This window comes from Suncus etruscus, chromosome 7 (assembly GCF_024139225.1).
Source record: "Suncus etruscus isolate mSunEtr1 chromosome 7, mSunEtr1.pri.cur, whole genome shotgun sequence".
Lineage (NCBI taxonomy): Eukaryota > Metazoa > Chordata > Mammalia > Eulipotyphla > Soricidae > Suncus > Suncus etruscus.
The window spans coordinates 16,861,047-16,882,565 of record NC_064854.1 but is presented as its reverse complement, the minus strand read 5'-3'; the positions used below and the strand labels follow the sequence as shown (position 1 = coordinate 16,882,565).

Genomic DNA, 21,519 nt, shown 5'->3' with positions numbered 1-21,519 from the left:
GTTTGCAATATTTTTGATGCAATAATTCTAACACCACATCTATGACCAGTATACCCTTCTTTCTCCCTCTAAGGACCTCAACATCTCTCCCTTTCAAATCTCTACCCCATCAACTCAATTGTGTGGATGAGTTTTCCCACTATTTTGCTTTTGACCCTTGTTGCTACCTTGCTGTATATCTTTAAGTCCCACAGAGATTGTTCTGTATCAATGTACTTTCTTCTGAGTAGCTTCACTTAGTATGATATCTTCTAATTTTATTCATGTAACTTGCACGATTTTTCTTTATTAGAGCTGCATAGTATTTCATTGTGTATGAAAGAAAGTGCGGGCCCGAAGAGATAGCACAGCGGTGTTTGCCTTGCAAGCAGCCGATCCAGGACCAAAGGTGGTTGGTTCAAATCCCGGTGTCCCATATGGTCCCCCGTGCCTGCCAGGAGCTATTTCTGAGCAGACAGCCAGGAGTAACCCCTGAGCATCACCGGGTGTAGCCCAAAAACCAAAAAAAAAAAAAAAGAAAAAAAGAAAAAAAAGAAAGTGCATTCTTGGGGTCAGCGAGGTGGCACTAGAGGTAAGGTGTCTGCCTTGCAAGCGCTAGCCAAGGAAAGATCACGACCGCGGTTTGATCCCTGGGCATCCCATATGGTCCCCCCAAGCCTGGGGCAATTTCCGAGCACTTAGCCAGGAGTAACCCTGAGCATCAAACGGGTGTGGCCCAAAAAACTAAAAAAAAGTGCATTCTTTTTGTGTTTTGTTTTATTTTGGGGCCACACTGGGCAGTATTTAGGTTTTACTCCTGGTAATACTAAACTTCCTGAGGATTCATGGTGGAAGTGGGGTGATATTTGTCCCACACTCCCTGTGGAGTTGCAGCAGGGGGCAGTAATCTTACAGATCTCTTTCTGACTCAGCATCGATTGGATTGGCACTATCTCAAATTTGGCATCCATTTCATTTAGTAAATCAGTGTCAACTGGTAAAGCAGCTGGCAGCTCTTATGGCTTAGCGCCAGTGGAGATAGTGAAATACAGTGTCAGGGCTTTTGGCTTGAGCATGTGTCACTGTTGGGAACATGCTTTTGTTTTTCTGAGGTTGGAGACTTTTCAGAAATAGTAGGAGGGCACTTCAAACGGTTGAAAACATTTCAGAAACAGTTGGTGCGATTTCAGAACGCTTGACCTGAATTTTTCACATTTCACAATACATACAAACTAAAATGCTGAGAAGGATCACTACCAGAGTAACCAATGTATAATTACTATGTCAGTATGTTTTATCTTGACTTTTGAAATAAAAGAAGGTAGCAATATATGTAAGGGAGGCCAGGGCCCCTTGACCCAAAGCCACACCATTGTCATAACTTTGAACCAAATAGGAGCTAAATTAAAAATTCGAGTGGAAAAAATCCACTTCCGCAACCATGAGACTACTCCAGAGAACGTCTCACCAGTCATAGATGGGGTCCCTGTTCCAGGCACCAGAGAAGTGTCAGCCTCATGCCTCAATTCCATGAGATTGGGTAGATGTGGGCCTGGAAGCAGATGCAGACACAGGAAATAATACACACACAGTTAAGGAGATAAACAGATTCAGGAATTTCCACATCAAGCCTTCTGAGCCTAGCAAGCAATTAGCTCAGTTGTAGAAAATCAGATCCGCAAGCAGTTTCTCCCTGAGACCGGCAGGCTTTATTGGGAATCCAAGGATAACACCCTGGGGTGGAGAACAGATGGTCTAAGACACCAATCCAAAGGTGCTTCAATCCAAAGGTGCTACCATCCAAATGAGTAACAAGCATCAGTAAAGAAGAAATATCCTGAATAGAATGGAAATTGATTAATCCAACAGATGATATAGCTCCACTTAGCCCAGTGCCATGGTCTTTGGTTAGAATGAAAGCTTTGGGCAAGGTTGGGCAAGGTCTGCCAGCTTTGAAAGGGGGTGCCAGGAGCCTCTGAATCATGGGCCACTAAAGGGTGGGTTGGCTGGACTCCAAACACAAAGCCAAAGTTTAGGGTCTTGGTGTCCTACCGATGATGACCACAGTATATGGCCCATTTACTATTTTAAAGGGGGCCATGTCCATGAAGAGGGGAAGGACTCAGCCTGCCTGGGGGACGTTATGCATCTGTGGGGGTTGCACTTAGCCCCCCAAATATCTGCAATGTATCCCTCAGTCCCTGTGAACTCTGGACACTCAGCTGCTGTGCTCCCTGCTTTTCCCACCCTTCTGAACACCCTGTCCACAGCGCTACTATGTTTGCTGCAGCATTAGCAGCAGCATAAGGACCTGGATTTGTCATCCCCTTCCAGCAGTGATGCCAGGATGGGCCACATGCTGGCCCCAATGGTAGCCGTGGTGACTGCACAAGAAGGCAGCCAGCAGGGACGAAGCCGCATCCTTCCTGTACAAGGCTTGTCACCAATCATGAAGGATGGTGTAAGGATGGGAGAGTGTGGCCTGAACAGTAATATGCAGGAGATAAGACCCTACGAGGATCCTGAGCTCAGTCTGGCCTCCATGGCTGGACATGGCCCACACTGGCAGGTACCATCTCCTGGACAGATGCCAACATGCCGCGTGGCAGTTTGGGAGGAAAAAGATGAAGTCACTCAGCAAAGTTCTGAACTTCTTAGAATAAAGTTGGTTCATTTGATGAATAAGTACTCTGTTTGACCATGGCTGATGAAACAGATAATTCAGGTTCCAGGAACTTGTGAACTTGAACCACTTGTGAATGTCATTTGGGGTTTCTTCCAAGGGGCCTCTGTCTGGTTTGAATTCTATTAGGTGTCCCATTAAAAAAATAAATTGCCAATAAATAAATAAATAGCCGGGGCCTGGAGAGATAGCACAGCGGTGTTTGCTTTGCAAGCAGCCGATCCAGGACCAAAGGTGGTTGGTTTGAATCCCGGTGTCCCATATGGTCCCCCGTGCCTGCCAGGAGCTATTTCTGAGCAGACAGCCAGGAGTAACCCCTGAGCACCGCCTGGTGTGGCCCAAAAAACAAACAAAAAAAAAAGGAAAAAATAAATTGCCTATAAAGAAAGAATCCTTTGGCTCCAGTGCCCAGAATGACCCTGTGTTTTCTTTCTGTTTTCCTTTCCTTTGTGTTTTTTTTGTTTTCGTTTTTCAAGCTCTGAAGCTACAAGTTACTGAAAAGAATCGTGGGGACAGTTTTTTTTGCAGAGGATTTGAAGTTACTTAGACCAGAGATCATATGCAAATGCCATGTTCTACCTCCTACTTTTCTCCCCCTCCTCTTTCTCTTCTTCCTCCCCTCTCTTGTCCATGACCACATACACAAAAGTCAGTTCAGAGGCCGGATATCTGTCAGCTATGTGCAAATTTAATGGGAGCATTGATATTTATTTTTAAAGCTATTTTGTGGAGCACACCCAGCATACTACGGTTCTTTCAGGCTTGGTGCACTGAGAATCAGGTGGCTCTGGGTGTAGAACCTGCATCTAAACCTTGTGCTTCATATTCTGAGTTGTCTACAGCCCTAAAACCTCCTTTTTTTGAGGGGGGGCACACCCGGCATCACTCAGGGATTATTCCCTGCTCTGTGCTCAGAAATCACTCCTGGTAGGTTTGGGGGACAATATGGGATACAGGGGATTGAACTCAGGTCAGCAACATGCAAGGCAAATGACCTACCCATTGTGCTATTTCTCTGACCCCAAAAACTCGCTTTTCTAAAAATAATTTTATAGACATTTATCATTTTTTAATTTTGAGGCACCATGATTTACAGCACCATTTAAAACTTTTCAGCATGATAGTTACCTCAAATGTTTATTGATCAAAAATTAGTCCTATTACAAAGTCAGCATAGCATACTGTATTTGACTCATTCCATAAATGTACACTCTTCTAACCCACTGGGTGCTTTAGAATATTTTTTAGAAAAGAACTCTAAAATTCTTGCTCGTTTGGCTTGCTTGAAATAGTAGTCTCTTGGGACCGGCGTGGTGGCGCTAGAGGTAAGGTGTCTGCCTTGCCAGCGCTAGCCTAGGACGGACCGCAGTTCGATCCCCTGACTTCTGAGTGCATAGCCAGGAGTAACCCCTGAGCGTTCCGGGTGTGACCCAAAAACCAAAAAAAAAAAAAAAAAAGAAATATTAGTATCTTAATATCTATATCAGTTTTGGGAGGGTTGTTCTGATTTTGGGTGGTCACACCAGGAAGTGCTCAGGGGCTATTCCTGGATCTGCATTCAGAAATTACTCCATCTCAGGGGACCCTATGAGATGCCAGGGGTTGAATCTGGGTCAAGCTGCATGCAAGGCAAATGCCATTCCTGCTATACTACCACTCTGGCCTCACTATGTCAGTTTGAAGAGAATGAAATGCTCCTGAACAAAATAATGATATTCATCGCCCCTCCCAAAGAACTAACAGAAAGTCTACCAAATCAAGCTCACATAGGAACAAAATTCACATGTAAGGGTTCGGAGGACCACCATTCAGTGGGCTGTTACTACATTTGCTCTTTTTTTTTTTTAAACTACATAACCTCTTAGCTCAGTAAAATATGCACTTGCTACTTCTTGCTTTTCTAGAAGCTGAAAATTACTGAGAAAACAGGAAGCTCAGAAGAATTCACCATCAGCACCTCTGGTCCCAGGTGGCCCAGAGAGAGTAGGGACAGCTGTGAGCTGTCCTGCCCTTTCTTCACCAGAAACACACATGCATGCAGAAACTGCTCCACACTGCTCCTTACTTTCAGGAGAGCTGAGAACTGGTTTCCTGGTGGAATCTTCTGGGCTGGGAAGAGTTTCCTAAGCAGCTCCTTGTCGAGCCATCTCTGTGTTGGGACCTAAACGTGCCCCCTCCTAATGCTCTAGGCTTTCCTGCACCTTTGGGGTCACCTATGGTGATCCTTTTGGTGTTGACCTGTCTCCCCTGACAGATCAGCCCCATCTCCCAAGACAGATGTGTCTATACTAGTATTCCCTCTTTGGTCCCTGCTCCTGGTGTTGTCACTCACCTCCAGATGATCTGGACAGCTCCAGAGTGGAGCTACCTGGTTCAGGTCAGGATCCTCATCAGCACCATCATTACTTCCATGAGGGATCCTCTCCCCTGGTCACAGGAAAATATTGAAACTGCTGCTAGTAAAATGTTGTTGGTCAAATGCTTTGTGAACGCACCTCAAGATTTGCGTCAAGTCTTCTATCCTAATCAGCATAGTCCAGAGATGGTTAATGGAGATTTTTGTATTTTTAGGAAGAAAGGTTCATTGATATTAGGGAAAGGAGAGAATCTTGGGTCTGGGTTAGAGAGATAGGCAGGGGTAAGGGATTCTTTGCATGCAGCAGATTCGGAAGGAAGGAAGGAAGGAAGGAAGGAAGGAAGGAAGGAAGGAAGGAAGGAAGGAAGGAAGGAAGGAAGGAAGGAAGGAAGGAAGGAGGGAGGAGGGAGGGAGGGAGGGAGGGAGGAGGGAGGGGGGAGGGAGGGAGGAAGGAAGCAAGCGAGGGAGGACGGAGGGAGGGATGGAGGGACGGAGGGAGGGATGGAGGGAGGGAGAGAGGGAGGAAAGGGAGGGAGGGAGAGAGAAGGGAAGGAGGAAGGGAAGAAGGAAGGAAGGAAGGAAGGAAGGAAGGAAGGAAGGAAGGAAGGAAGGAAGGAAGGAAGGAAGGAAGGAAGGAAGGGAGGGAGGGAGGGAGGGAGGGAGGGAAGGGAAGGGAGGGAGAGGAGGAGGGAGGGAGAGAAGGGAGAGAGAGAAGGAGGGAGGGAGAGAAGGAGGGAGAAAGGAAGGGAGAGAGGAAGGAAAGGAGAAAGGAAGGAAAGGAGGAAGGAGGGAGGGGAGGTAGGGATGAAGTAAAGAAGGAAGAAAGAAGAAAGAAAGGAAAGAAGGAAGAAAGAAAAGAAGAGGGAAGGAAGGAAGGAAGAAAGGAGGGATGGAAGGAGGGAGGAAGAAAGGAGGGAGGGAAGGAGAGAGGGAGAAAAGGAGGGAGGGAGAGGAGGAGGGACGGAGAAAGGGAGAGAGGAAGGAAAGAAGGAAGGAAAGAAAGAAGGAAGGGAAGGAGGGAAGGAAGGAGGGATGAGGAGGTAGAGATGAAGTAAAGAAGGAAGGAAAGAAGAAAGAAGGAAGAAAGTAAAGAAGGAGGGAAGGAAGAGGGATGGAAGGAGGGAAGGAAGGAGGGATGGAAGGAGGGATGGAGGGATGGAAGGAAGGAGGGAAGAAGGAAGGAAGGAAGGAAGGAAGGAAGGAAGGAAGGAAGGAAGGAAGGAAGGAAGGAAGGAAGGAAGGAAGGAAGTCCAGAGTGATAACACTGGGAATAGGGCATTTGCCTTGCACATGATTGACCCAGGTTCCATCCCCTGCACCATATATGGTCCCCAAAAGCCATGCCAGGAGTGATTCCTGAATACAGAGCCAGGAGTAACCCCCTGATGTGTGTGGCCCTGGTGTGGCCCCCAAACCAACAAACACAAGATATTCCTTATCCAAAGGACCTGACCTTGGATTGGGACAAATTCCCAACAGTGATGAATTCCAAAGAGGTAAGGCTTTCCAAGAAGAGCAATTCTTCAGGACATGGGACAGGGATGGGCATGACCATGCAGAGGTCAGAGTGGGGCAAAGATGGGGTCCAGAAGCTTGACAAAAAGGCTGTCAGCATCTCCCTGCTTCAGTTTGGGGTGATCCTAAAAGAGCCAACAAGGTGTTCAGACGTTCCTACCATGGACTTCTAACCATGGACTAACTAACCCCGCGGCAGCCTGAGTTGTGGGGACAGAGGCTACTGCGTAGACACGAGCACTTAGACATGGGTTTTCTCTGTAGGATCAACCCACCGCATCCTTCCTACACCGGGGCCAATAAGGGGTCCAGTCTCAAGACCCACGACCCATGGTGCGGGGATGCCTTGCTCCCCACGTCCCATGCTGAGCTCTGACAATCTCCTTTCTCTCCAGAACTTGCAGGCTTGAGGAGGCCCTTGTCTTGGTGGGGTGACGTGTTTCTGAAACCCCAAAGACCGCTGACAAGAAGTGCTGCCTCACCCCCTTCCCTAGCAGGAATCTCCCAGCCCTTTTCTGCGCGAGTGGAGAAACCTCCAAGCCCAGCCCATGCTCAGCCCACACCTCCCAGCAACTGAACTTGAAAAACACCTGGTTAAAACCACTTCCGACTCTGAGCCTCTGGGCCTGGGGCACGGTTTTCCTGCTGAGCAAAGCACAGAGCAATGCCCTTTAGCCACGGGCTCCACACAAAAGGATGCCTCGAGGATGAAAGTCGTCCTCTTTGGGTCCTCCTAGCCCCAGTCTCCAGGCATCAGTGCCCAGCAGAGGCTGAGACCCCGCCCACCCACACCGTCCAAAAGCCTTCTCTCGAACCCAGAGCCCGGTCCCTGAAGTGGAGGAGAAGAGGTCCAGCTTGTCTAACCTGGGAGCTCCTTCTAATTGTCGCGGTGCCTGGCTGCCTCACAGGTAAGGGGGGTCCACAAAGTATAGAAAAGGGGGTCTCAGGAAGGCTAACAGAGGAGACCACCTCACTTCTGACCCTGTGGAATCTGAGAGACACTGAAAGACCAGTGCAGAAAAGGACTGGACACATCCCAGTTCATCTTGGTCCATCCTGTTTCAATCCCTGTCCATCCTAGCTCATCCTAGTCTATCCAAATCCATTCTGATCCATCCCAGTTCATCCAGGTCCTTCCAGGTCCACCCTGTCCATTCTGGCTCATCCTCGATCATTCTATCCCAACCCGATCCATCCTGGTCCACCCTGGTCCTTCCCAATTCATTCTGCTCCATCCTGATCCATCCTGTTCATCTCTGGTATGTGTCCCCTGCCCTTTCCTGCCCAGCCACTCTGCCCCTCATCCTTGGGGGGGTCTCCAGCCCCTACATCTCTGATGGTTAACTCAGGCAAAAGAAGTTGTGGTGACAGGGTGCTAAGAGAGTGCGTTTGTAATAAATCCCTTCATCTCCAGGGATTCTCTTTTATCTCCCAATGGATTCGCTTTGTGCTACACCCACCCTTTGTCAACAAAACTAAGAAACATCTGGGAATCTCTTGGAGGGGTCAGTGGATATGACCTGAGATCAACAGCCAGGTCAGAAACACTGGGATAAGGTCGGAGCTCAGAGGAGCTGAGCTCCTGTGACTGCTGTGTACTTGTGTCCCTGGAAATAGTGCCAGAGCTTTCCACATGCTCTGTGAGGAACATTCCAGAAGCCTTAAGGATGTCCACTTGCTGAATGGTGCTTTTTCTTATATTCTCTCTCTCTCTTGTGTGTATATGTGTGTGAAAAAGATTATTTTGTCTTATTTTGTTTCGAGGTCATACCCAGTTATGTTTACACGTTACTCCTGACCCTGTGTTTAGGGCTCACCGCTGGCAGTGCTCAGGAGAACATATAAGTGGGATGCTAGGGATCGAACCTAGGTCAGCCATATGCAAGGCAAGTGCCCTATCCACTATATTATCTCTCTGGCCCCAAAGTGATATAGTCTTTCTTTTTTTTTTTTTTTTTTTTTTTTTGGTTTTTCGGGCCACACCCCTTTGATGCTCAGGGGTTTCTCCTGGCTAAGGGCTCAGAAATTGCCCCTGGTTTGGGGGGACCATATGGAACGCCAGGAGATCAAACCACAGTCCTTCCTTGGCTAGCGCTTGCAAGGCACCTTACCTCTAGCGCCAGCCCCGATATAGTCTTTCTTGACACTTATTTAGAACTATGTGAGGAAAGGAGAAAGAAAGAAAAGAGAGAGAGAGAGAGAGAGAGAGAGAGAGAGAGAGAGAGAGAGAGAGAGAGAACAGGCTTCTCCAGAATAGAAATAACCAAAGAAACAGAGGCAAGTGAATGATATTTGTGTTCAAGGGAGAGCACAGGATTGAAGAGCATGTCTTTGTCTTACTTCCTTCCTTCAGTGGGGCTGTGCCCAGATAGACGTGATGCCCGTCAGCCTACAGACCCGAACATGCAAATTTGGGATTTCATTCATCTTTTCAAATGAGTTGTCAAATGTGTTTTTCTTGTAAGAAATAAGAAACCACCAGCGTGTACCTCAAACCACCTTTCCTATCTAGTGTGAATTTTCTAATAACTTCCCTTGGTTACTCAGGAAGAGAGAGAGCTGTCAGTCTGCCACCTCCCCCCTTCATTCTAGACGGCTGCAGAGAGATGCAAGAAGAGGAGTAAGGTTCAGATTTGTCGGGCTGTGAGCTGGGTACTGTGGTCCACCTGTCCGAGCCTCGTTATTTAGGAAAAACTGAGGCTGACTTGAGGCAGTTGCAGGGTATGTGGGAGGAATGGCACCAGCCTCAAGGCCAAGACTGGCTGTGGCCAACAGTGGTGGGGAGCATGGGGTGAGTTGGTACACGGCACCAACTGAGCTCGCTGGCCCTTGGGAAAGGCTGTGAGGACTGGACAGGTGACTCAGTGAGCTGTGCACAAGAGTTCCTTGACATTGTAGAGTCCCAAGAGATCCCCAAGCACTGAGTCAGGAGTAACCTCTGAACAAACTCCCACACACACAACTGTGAGAAAGCACATGGGAGGCTCCAGACTCTTGCTTCTTCCTCTTGGAAAATGGACCACCTGGGCCGGAGAGATAGCATGGAGGTAAGGCGTTTGCCTTTCATGCAGAAGCTCATTGGTTCGAACCCCAGCATCCCATATGGTCCCCCAAGCCTGCCAGGAGCAATTTCTTTTTTTTTTTTTTTTTTTTTTTTTTGGTTTTTCGGGCCACACCCGTTTGATGCTCAGGGGTTACTCCTGGCTAAGCACTCAGATTGCCCCTGGCTTGGGGGGACTATATGGGATGCCGGGGGATCGAACTGTGGTCCTGATCCTTGGCTAGCACTTACAAGGCAGGCACCTTACCTCCAGCGCCACCTCGCCGGCCCCAGCAAATGATTTTTTTTTTTTTTTTTTTTTTGGTTTTTGGGCCACACCCGGCGGTGTTCAGGGGTTACTCCTGGCTGTCTGCTCAGAAGTAGCTCCTGGCAGGCACGGGGGACCATGTGGGACACCGGGATTTGAACCAACCACCTTTGGTCCTGGACCGGCTGCTTGCAAGGCAAAAACCACTGTACTATCTCTCCGGGCCCAGGAGCAATTTCTGAGTGTAGAGATAGGAGTTTTCCTGAGCGCTGCCGGGTATGACCCAAAAATAAAAAATTAAAGAAGAAAGAAAGAAAGAAAGAAAGAAAGAAAGAAAGAAAGAAAGAAAGAAGGAAGGAAGGAAGGAAGGAAGGAAGGAAGGAAGGACGGCACGTAGGAAGCAAGGAAGGAAGGAAGGAAGGAAGGACGGATGGAAGGAAGTAAGGAACGAATGAAGGAAGGAAGGAGAGAGAGAGAGAGAGAGAAAGAAAGAAGAAAGAAAGAAAGAAAGAAAGAAAGAAAGAAAGAAAGAAAGAAAGAAAGAAAGAAAGAAAGAAAGAAAGAAAGAAAGAAAGAAGAAAGAAAGAAAGAAAGAAAGAAAGAAAGAGGAAAGAAAATGGAAAATAAAAAATTAAAGAAGAAAGAAAGAAAGAAAGAAAGAAAGAAAAGAAAGAAAGAAAGAAAGAAAAAGAAAGAAAGAAAAGAAAAGAAAGAAGAAAAGAAAAGAAGAGAAAAGAAAAGAAAAGAAAAGAAAAGAAAAGAAAAGAAAAGAAAATGGACCCTCTGGATCCCAGAGTTGCCAGGGACAGAAAAGGTTCACACTTGTAGCTCCAAGGACCATAGGTGTCCTATAGTCTCCCAGTATCACAGAGGTGACACTCCATGGAAATACGAGGGGAGAGTGACACAGAGCATGCAGGAGCAGTGACGGCAAATCCCTGTGCCTGTCCACAGGGAGGAGCCTAGTACAGAACCCAGTTAAGCCTGGCACATTTTTGTGGGATTTTATAGAAAACTGGGTCCTTGTACTCTTGTCAAAGATAAGAATGCTCCAGAGGGGCCGGAGAGTTAGCACAGTGGGGCGGGCATTTGCCTTGCACGTAGCCAGCCCAGGTTCAATCTCTGGCATCCCATAGGATCTTCGAAGCCTGCCAGGAGTGATTCCTGAGCACAGAGCAAGGTGTAATCCCTGAGCAGTGCCTGGTGTGGCCCAAAACCAAAAACTAAAAGGAGAATGTCCCAGAGAATAGGAGGACTTTAGGGGGAGTCTAGCTAGTTTAGGATCCCTCAGATTCTCTGTCTCACCTGCCAGTGTGCTGCCAATTACCTCTTCATTTCCTTCCAGTCTTGGGTCTGGACAGAGTCTGGAGTCTGGGAAACTGTAACTTCCCCTTCCCAGAAAGAGCCTGGGGTTGTCGGGAACTTGTCTCTCTCCTTGGGGAGAAACTATGGCCCGCGGGCCACATATTGTATTTGTATCTGTTTTGTTTCTTCATTGCAAAATAAGATATATGCAGTGTGCATAAGAATTCGTTCATAAGTTTTGTTTTTACTATAGTCAGACCCTCCAATGGTCTGAGGGACAGTGAACTGGCCCCCTGTTTAAAAAGTTTGAGGACCCCTGGGCTACACAGTCATATGGGGGCCTCAGGAGGAGCCAGTTCTTCTGCCCTCTAAGGAGGGGACACGACACCTCCACAGAGGGTGGAAATTCCCAGGGGCTGTCTGGGTCTTGAGCACGTACCTTCCCTTCTAGGAATTCGGTGATCGAATCATCACCTACTCAGATCACTGAGCGGAAACAAAGGGCAGATTAAGACCTTGGTCTTATGGGGACTTCCCAGCTCCATGGCCGCTAAGGACACTCAGGGGCTGACCTGGCCACTGTCACCTGGTCAGAAAGACAATCACTGGCTGGGCAGTGCCCTCTGTCTTGGGGACAGGGACTGGGACACCTTAGATAAACTGCCACTTTCTTTTTCCCCCGGGGTCCCCTCCATGCTTGTCCCCAGCCCACTTCAAGGAAATGGACCTCATTAGGACAGGCCAAGCCCCTGTGGGAAAGTTGGGGCTCGCTGTGACTAATTCTCAAGACCTGGTTAACACTCTGAGGAGGTGTCAGAATATGAAATTAGTTACCCGGGTCTAGATGGCATGAAGGATTGAGCCCAGGTGTAGTCAGTGGTTCAGACCGAACAGAGCATTAATGAAAAGGTTTGCTTCTAGGTCCTGAGCAATAGCACAGCAGGGAGAGCGTTTGCCTTGTACTCCTGACCCAGGTTTGATCCCCAACATTCCAGAGGGTCCCATAGAGTCTCCCAGGAGTGATTCCTGATTACAAAACCAGAAGTAACCCCTGAGCACCACCGGATGTGACTCAAAAACAAACAAAAAAAGAATAAAAGAGGGGGCTGGGTAGGTGGCGCTGGAGGTAAGGTGTCTGCCTTGCAAGCGCTAGCCAAGGAAGGACCGCGGTTCGATCCCCCGGCGTCCCATATGGTCCCCCCAAGCCAGGGGCGATTTCTGAGCACATAGCCAGGAGTAACCCCTGAGCGTCAAGCGGGTGTGGCCCAAAAACCAAAAAAAAAAAAAAAAAAAGAATAAAAGAAAAGGTTCGCTTCTGCCATTCATAGCTGTGCTGGGGGGCATCTGCTGACCCCCCCACCCACCCTGAATTCAGACCAGCCTCCTGCCTTGGGCACAGCCCCCCCCCAATCGGAACTGCGGTGTCCCCCACCCCCTAGCCAACAACCTGGGGTGTCTTCCTTGCACCCGATACTGCTTCAGAGAAAGTCCTGCCGCCCACAAAGCAGAGGAAATTCTGAGCCCCGCTGGGCATGAGTCACTTTGGGCAGGATTTGCCGCCAGCCCACAGGATCACCCACTCTTTTTGTTGGGACTAAAATAGACTTCAGAGGCAGGGGGTGTGGTGAGGGGCAGGACAGGACAGGGCTGGGCCGAGGTATCGGGGACACAGAGATGGGAGCCAACGGGAGCCCCTCATCTAGCATACCTTACTCAGCAGAGACCTCACATTCAGATGCAAAGTGCCTCGACCCAGCTGTCACCCCAAAACACGAGTGTGGGGCTCAGATTGGACACAGCGCGTGTGGGTGCTGGGCCTGGCAGAGCTCGGGTTTGAAATCCTGACGTCAGTTTCCTCCCGTGGTGGATCTGAGAGTCCCAGGAGTTTTTGGGGGTGCTGACGCCCTAGGGTCCTGGCCTTTCTGCTCTTACTCGCACACCTGCAGCCCCTCGGAACTGATTTAGAATAAAAGGGTCTTTGTCTAGAGGAAGTCTTAAGGGAGAGGGAAATAAAATAGCAGGAGAAAACCATTTATCAAATAAACAGGCAACCAGTTCTCCCCAGAACCGAACCTAGGGGACAGCCAAGGGCTGGGATAGTCTGAGGGTTCCCCGGCCCATCTGCTTTCAGCACACCCTCACTGGAGATGGGGACACCATATATCACCCTGTTTTCTGAGGACTGGTTGGTTTACGGTATATGCAGTCACAGTGGTCACAGCTCACAGACCATTCGAACCCTGTTCCCACAGCTCTGGGGGCCTTGTTGGAGAGAAACAGAGGGACTACTCGCCTCCTAATATCATCACATTGGGGGGGGCACACCCAGCAGTGCTCAGGGGTTACTCCTGGCTCTGTGCTCAAAAATCACTACTGGCAGGCTCAGGGGACCATATGGGATGCTAAAAGTGAACCCAGGTTGGCCACATGCAAGGCAAACGCCCTCCCCAATGCATTATCTCTCCAGTCCCCATAACATCACTACATTGAGATCTGGGCCTAGGAGTTTGAGGACACAGCTAAGAATGTCTGATCTTAAACTCTAAGGGTTCTCGGGCACAGGGGAGAAGGTCTCAGTCTGAAGGAATGGAGGTGAAGTTAGCACTGGCCCAGGGACACCCCCAAGACACCCTTGGATCTGAGGCTCTTGATATTGTTGGAGCACTATCTCGCTGTCTCTTCATTTCTCTCTCTTTGTCTCTCCTTTAGAGAGAAACCAGTGAGGATGTGGGTACAAGGGGGCCTGAATGGTTGCATGGGGGTCTATGGGGGTTTAAGGTAGGATGTGAGTGTGTGATGGGATGCAGAGCTGCAGGCTGAGCTGAGGGCCCTCTCTCCCCTCACCTCTCTACCCTGTCAACTCTAAATCTACAACTCACCCTTTAGAGCTGGAAGCTGATTCTCAAGGAGAAGGGTTCCCCAGAGCAGAAGGGTCCCCGATATTCTGGCAAGAGTGCGTGTACTGCGAAAACACAAGTTTTGACCCAGAAGAGGCAACTCTGGGAAGAGCCGGTGTCGGTTCCCTATGCCCTTCCCCTCCTGAAGCCATGGGGATTTTTTCAGCCTCCTTCTTTTTTTTTTTTTTTTTTTTTTTTTTGTGGTTTTTGGGTCACACCCGGCAGTGCTCAGGGGTTATTCCTGGCTCCAGGCTCAGAAATTGCTCCTGGCAGGCACGGGAGGACCATATATGGGACGCCGGGATTCGAACCGATGACCTCCTGCATGAGAGGCAAACGCCTTACCTCCATGCTATCTCTCCGGCCCCTTCAGCCTCCTTCTTGGGAAATGTGTTAGTTGAGCCACAAGCTGTTTTTCCTTTTTTTTTTTTTTTTTTTTTTTTTTTGGTTTTTGGGCCACACCCGGTTATGCTCAGAGTTTACTCCTGGCTATGTGCTCAGAAATTGCTCCTGGCTTGGGTATGATATGCCAGGGATCAAACCGCAGTCCATCCTAGGCTAGCGCGCACAAGGCAGATGTCTTGTGCCACCGCTCTGGCCCCATAAGTTGTTTTTCTAATGGGTCTGACCTAGACAACTGACCCTCTCTTGAGTGCCAGGATGGTCAGTGTGGAGGGTCCTGATCCCTGCAGAATGATGGGGACCCACCAAGCCATAGCTTTCTGAGCAGCGAGGACTTCTCTAGGGTGACACAAATTCTCCTTAACCTTGACCCACCTCAAGGGATTTTGTTTCTGCCACATTTCTTCTTCATAAGTGTTTGCTGAAACTCAGGGTGGAGACAGATGTTTGAGTGGCACGTCACTATATCCCACAGTAACCATGGAGCTGGGTCATGTAGAGCTGAGGCTCTATGACACTGGGGAGGGGAGGCACAAAGGCCCGGAAGGTTCTGCTAAGCTTGGTCAGTGCTGTCTGGCAATGGGGCAACAGAGCCCAGATCCAGAGCACGAAATCTGTCTTTCCAAGGACCCCCATCCCTCAGTCTGTCTTTCCAAGGACCCCACCCATCTGGCTGTTCAAGGACCCAACCCTCTGTCTTTCCAAGGTCCATGTCCCTCTACCTGTCTCTCCAAGAACTTCCATCCCTTGTCTGTCTGTCTAAGGTCCCTGTTCCTCTATCTGCCCACCCCCTACCCTCCTGGTTCCAGGCCCCCCTCATTATAGGCACCAGGGTGAGACCAACCTTCTGGGACTTGCTCCAGGCCACTCTGGCTGTACTTGTGATTCATTGTCACTGTGGGGGACCCCACGTCTACGTCTGAGGCTTTGGGGGCAGTGCAAACACCTCCCCACCTGCTTCTGACACTCACACTTACTATTCAGAGAATTTCCAGCAAGTAAAAGTAAGATTTGGGGGGTTAGAAATGAGGGCAAAAAAAAAAGGGGGGGGCCGGGCGGTGGCGCTGGAGGTAAGGTGCCTGCCTTGCCTGCGCTAGCCTAGGACGGACCTCGGTTCGATCCCCGGCATCCCATATGGTCCCCCAAGAAGCCAGGAGCAACTTCTGAGCGTCACAGGGTGTGGCCCAAAAACCAAAAAAAAAAAAAAAAAAAAAAAAGAAAAAAAAAATGAGGGCAAAGGTGTTGCATTTGCTGTGACTGTCCCCAGACACTGGCTGTGGTTCAGACATATCACCTAAAGGACCACAACCCCCGGCAAGAGAGGTGCAGTGTGCAGAGCTGGGGGCATTGGTTCTTCCCAGGCCCCCCTCTTCTCCCCCCCAAGATAGTTATCTGCTTCATGGCAGTGCTCACAGCTCCGCCCAGTGACCCAGATACTAAGTGTCTGTCTGGGGCCCGAGAATGTTCCAGAGTCAGGGGAGGCTTGGCCCTGAGTTCTAGGGGCCAGGAAGTCTGGGTTGGAGTTTAGGGGTCTAAACTCCCTTCCAGTCTCTGCATTTCCACTGTCTGATCCTGGGTTGTCTCCCAGTAAATACCAGGACCCTCAGAAGAGGTTATTCAACTTGCTCTAGGATGCTGAAGAGCCATTTATAAGAGCATTTCTTTCTTTTCCTTCCTTCTTTCCTTCCTTCCTTCCTTCCTTCTTTCTTTTTTCTTTTTTCTTTCTTCCTTCCTTCTTTCCTTTTCTTTCTTTTCTCTTTTTTTCTTTCTTTCTTTTTTCTTTCTTTCTTTCTTTCTTTCTTTCTTTCTTTCTTTCTTTCTTTTTCTTTCTTTCTTTCTTTCTTTTCTTTCTTTCTTTCTCTCTTTCTTTCTCTCTCTCTCTCTCTCTTTCTTGCCACACACTGTGACACTCAGAGGTTACTCCTGGCTATGCACTCAGAAATCGCTCCTGGCTTGGGGGACCATATGGGAGGCCCAGGGGATCAAACTGAGGTCAGTCCTCAGTCAGCCACGTGCAAGGCAAATATCCTACCACTACGCCATTGCTCTGGCCCCAACATTTTCTACGAGATTTGGGGAGAGTATAAGATGTGGGGTGCCTGTGAGGGGGTCCTCTTGGATTGATGTAGAAGAGAGGGAGCTTTAAAACAAAGAACCAGACACTAGGGTCAGAATGATAGCACAGCAATAGGGTGTTTGCCTTGCATTCGGCCAACCCCAAACAGACTCTGGTTCGATTCTCGGCATCCCAAATAATCCCCTGAGCCTGCCAGGAGCGATTTCTGAGTGCAGAGACAGGAGTAACACCCGAGCGCCATTGGGTGTGACTCAGAAAACAAACAACAACAAACAACAACAACAACAACAACAAGAGGACACTCATTTTATCCTGTGCTCGGCTCTTACAGCTGGTTTCTGGTGGGGGACACTCTCCCTGTATTTCCTATTGCCCCACACACAGCTCCCCTCTGGCCTGTCTCACCTTCTGAGCCTCCAGATGCAGAAAATCACGTTGACCATAAACGCTTCTCCCAGCCCAGCTGCTGCTTTCTTATTGAGACCTGGAATCTGAGAGGCTCAGATGGGGGCAACTCCAGCCAAGCCAGAAACTGGGGTGAAGGAGGGAGTACGTTTTCTCCACATGCCATTGCCCACTTGTGACCACTGAGCACAGAGCCAAAAGTCATCCATAAACACTGCCAGGCATTGCTTCCCCCACCCCATACATACATACAACTCCAAAAATCTGAAAAAAAAAAATTTTTTTTTCTGAAAAATATTTCAAGGAGGAAAATATTTTCCTTCTACCTTTGAAAGAAAAAGCTGCCAGACTCCTGTGCATCCAGGTCTGTTGTGGGCTCAACAGAGAACCGGGAGATGAGATCAAGGCCTGTTCTCAGTCAGTGCTTTCGGGGCCAGAGATGGCACAGTGGGGAGGCCACTTGCCTCACATGTGACCTTGAGTCAATAACCAGAACCTCATAATGTCCCCTGAGCACCACCAGAAGTGATTCCTGAGCTCAGAGTTAGGAGTAAACCCTGAGCGCTGCCAGATGTGGTCCCAAAACAAAAACAAACAAGTCAGTTAGCACTGGAGGGAGAAAAGCAAGAAAGTTCTGGAAAGCTAGACACAGTGGAAAGACCTTGCTTTGCTGCCTGATGCTCATGGGCTGAGGTAGCTACGTCTGAGAGACATTCGCTGCTTTTGTGAGTAGGACCAGAGAAGGCCCCACTGCTTTTCTTCAACTTTTCTCAGCTCTCACTTAGGGACTGGAATTAAATCTATTCTCAAAGGGCTATGAAAATCATAGAGGGGCCGGAGAGATAGCATGGAGGTAGGGCGTTTGCTTTGCATGCAGAAGGACGGTGGTTTGAATCCCGGCATCCCATAGGGTCCCCTGAGCCTGGCAGGAGCGATTTCTGAGCCTGCCAGGAGCGATTTCTGAGTGTAGAGCCAGGAGTAGTAGCCCCTGAGCGCTGCCGGTATGACAAAACAAACAAAACAAACAAACAAAACAAAACAAAATCATAGCAGATTTGCTATTTCACAGGACACTGAATTTGTATGTTTGTTTGTTTGTTTGTTTGTTTGTTTGGGGCACAGTCACTGGAGGTTCAGACCTCAAGTTAAATGTCCTCACCACTGTGCTATTGCTCCAGCTCCAGGACACTGAACTTCTTTTTGTTGTTATTGTTTGTTTATTTGTTTTTCTTGGGGGGGGCAGACCCGGCAGTGCTCAGGGGTTACTCCTGGCTCTATGCTCAGAAATCACTCCTGGCTCGGGGGATCATTTGGGATGCTGGGGATCGAACCTGCGACCATCCTGGGTCAGCCATGTGAGAAGCAAATGCCCTACACTGTGCTACCATTCTCGCTTCAGGACACTGAGCTTCTATGTATACTTTCACATCTGTCTCCCCATGCATCATTTAGGAATGTCTATAGGGCAAGATACTGGCGCAGTCTAGAGCCAAGGCTGGCACTGTCTGTACCAGGACCCTACTAGCCCAGGTCACCTGCAGCAAACCCAGCACCCCAGCACAGAGAAGTAAGCCAGGTCTTCACTGAGGAAGCATGAAAAAGCCGCTTGGTTTAGGAGCTAGAGAAAGAGGCACAGTGGGGAGGGGTGTTTGCCTTGCACATGGCCAACCTGGGGTTCAATCCCCAGCATCCTGTAGGATCCCTGAGCCTGCCAGGAGAAATCCATGATGCCAGGGACTCAGCCCCCCACCAGGGCACCAGCCTTGCTGGGTGGGTCCCCAAAACTTGAACGTGTCGAGTCATGGCAGGTCTGAGACAGTAGGGGCGTGTTGGGGGTCCCCGCGATGCCCTGACCCACCCCATTTCTTCCAGAAAACTATTGTGAGCCACCTCTGGAGCTCAGGAATGCTGTGTTCAACGTGCCCGCATACAAGGTGGGGTACCATCCTGGTCTGTGAGTGCAGAGAGGGCTTCCGATGGAAGAGTCCCTATGCAAACTGCACCGTGAAGGGCTGACCACATCACCTGGACAAGACCTGCCAGTGCACAAGTACCTGTAAGTGACTACGGCTCCTGGCCCTACTGTACAAGACCCTCATCATGGGCTCCTTCCAGTTTGGGGGGGTGACATAACCGGAAGCCAGTCCCCAAAAACCAACAGTTTACATAGGGGGGCTGGAACAGACATGACACTGAGGATTACAACATGGTTCTGAGATAATCCAAGTTCATATCAATATGAATGCACTTGATGCTCTTAACCCTTAAAAACAGTCAAGGTGGGGCAGAGTGATAGTACCCGAAGGTAGGGGCAATTGCCTTGCACATGGCTGTCGTAGGTTCAATACCCGGCATCCTGAAAATTCCTCCAAGCATGTCAGGATTAATTTATGAGCATAGAGCCAAGAGTAACCCCTGAGTGCTGCCAATTATAGCTAAAACAACAACAAAAACCTGGCCAAGTACAGATAAAGGCATGGCCAGGCTCAAGGTGCTTGTCAGAGAGATGGTCAACTTGGGTTCCATCCCCACCACTGCAGAGCACAGAGCTGGGAATGTCCCACAAACACCACTGGGTGTGGCCTAACCCTGACCTCCAAAATAGTCCACTATAAGACTGGGGGGTACCAGGAAGCTTAGTACTTATGGCTGGGGACCATTGCATGAAAGGTTCAGAGTGCAGGCGGGCTGAATGCTGGGGGGACAAAGATAGTGGAGTGAGGTGTGGGAAGATCACCCCAAAGTCCCCAGGACACTGTAAGACACATTGATGAGTCCCCATGTTACCACTGGGCTTTTGTCCTGAATCCTGGTGCAACAGGGAACCCTCTTTCCCTGCAGACATCAGGTCTGCCTGAATGTTGCAAGGAGTGAACCAAGATGGTTCTCTGATTCATATATGAGTCTGGGGCCATGCCCAGGGCTCCTGCTTTATGCCTCCCCCACTGTGTTCCCCTGGCCCAGCCTGTCATTCTGATGCCACATGGTGGCTCCCAGGTTCGTTAGCAGTGTGGACAGGAAGAGGGAACTGGGACCGTGTCTCTCCCACTCAAAAAAGATATGGTGCCCCTGGGCAGGGTCGGCCTCATAGTATCCCTGGGGGCCATGGTGCTGGACAAAGAGGACCAGGCAGATCCCAGACACACTCTGTTTCAAAGGAATGCACAGACCTCAACAAAGCCTCCGGGAGCCCCAGCCTGTGAGTGTGCCCCTCGAGCTGCATGGATAGGCCTACAGGCCCCATGGCCGACACCAGGACCAGGGCTCAGGCAGCTTATTCTGCTCACCCCAGATCCCACCTCTGGGGCTCAGGAAAGAGGTTTTCAGGTTGTGAACCACACAAAGGAGACACCTTTGCTGTACAGGCATGAAGGCCCTATCTATGCCCAACTCACTTCACTTCATCTGTCCTTCCAGCCTCTGGGCGCATAAAACATGTGACACAGACCCCGAAGCACAAGGAATGGAAGAGCACAGCAAAGCATGGCCAGACGCACAGCCCAGACCTGACAGAACCCTCAGGTAAGGCACTGCCACCTGTTCTCCTTCCTGCTGGGGTAGACGTTGTCCCAGACCCAACATCCGTGCCCACTCTGAGTCTTTGTAAGAGCCTACCGAGCACTCAGAGCACACAGTCAAGCCTGGCTTCCTCCAGCTCATGGGCCAACCTCAGGCTTTGCCAGAGTTTGAGAAGCAGCAAGCACCTGCTCCCTTCTGATCCTCCCTGCTGGCCCTCCCCGCTGATCACCACCACTGACCCTCCTCTTCTTCCAGCCCAGGTGACAAGTCCAGCCACAGTCCAGGGCACATTGATCATGCTGCAGGGGCTGTGGCATTGTTCAGAAGGTTGTGTGCCAGTCTTTCACTGCAGCTGCTCACTAGGACGCCAGCACCAAGGGCTCATTCCTAAAGCTAGTACCCCCCTCAGCTGGCAAGTGACACTTCCCCTCCGGTCCTCAACAAGTGGGCAGGCCCTTGTACCTGATTTCCCACCCAGTGCTCAAAAAAGTGCCCCAGACAAAGATATGCACCACATGTAAAATGAATGGATGGGTAGATAGTTGGGTGGCAGTGGGGAGTAGGTGGATAATGAATAGGTAAATGGATGAATAGATGGGTGAAGGGATGAATGGGTGGGTAAATGGATGGATAGATGGACAGATGGATGGAAGGATAGGTGGAGAAAAGGATGTATAGTGGGTAGATGGTGGATGATGGATAGATGGATGGACGAATGAATGGAGGAATGGACAGTGATCACATAAAATAAGACTCTTGGTCTAGGAAGAGGCCCCTGGAGTCCCTTGTCACATCCCCTCACCTTGCCTCGGGAACATTTCCTCCCTCTTCCAGGTCACTGCAGGGAACCCCCTCCGTGGGATCATGAGGTGCCTCAGAGGACATTCCATTTTGTACTGGGACAGGAGCTGGAGGTACCAGTGTGCACCGGGGTTCAGAGCCCACCAGAGGCAGCCCGGTCAAAAGTGTCTGTGAAGTGCATTGTGGGAAGGTTAGGTGGACCCTGCCCCAGCTCACATGCACAAGAGAAGGGGAGCTCGACCCAAATCCTGGTAAGCACTGCAGCATGCCCC

At 49.6% G+C, this 21,519-nt stretch overlaps 1 protein-coding gene across 1 annotated transcript in view; it reads left to right on the top strand.

Annotated features, from left to right (window-relative positions):
- The window catches only part of ANKRD16 (ankyrin repeat domain 16), a 256,684-nt gene that overhangs the window by 173,524 nt on the left and 61,641 nt on the right, over positions 1-21,519 (top strand). The window lies entirely within an intron of this gene.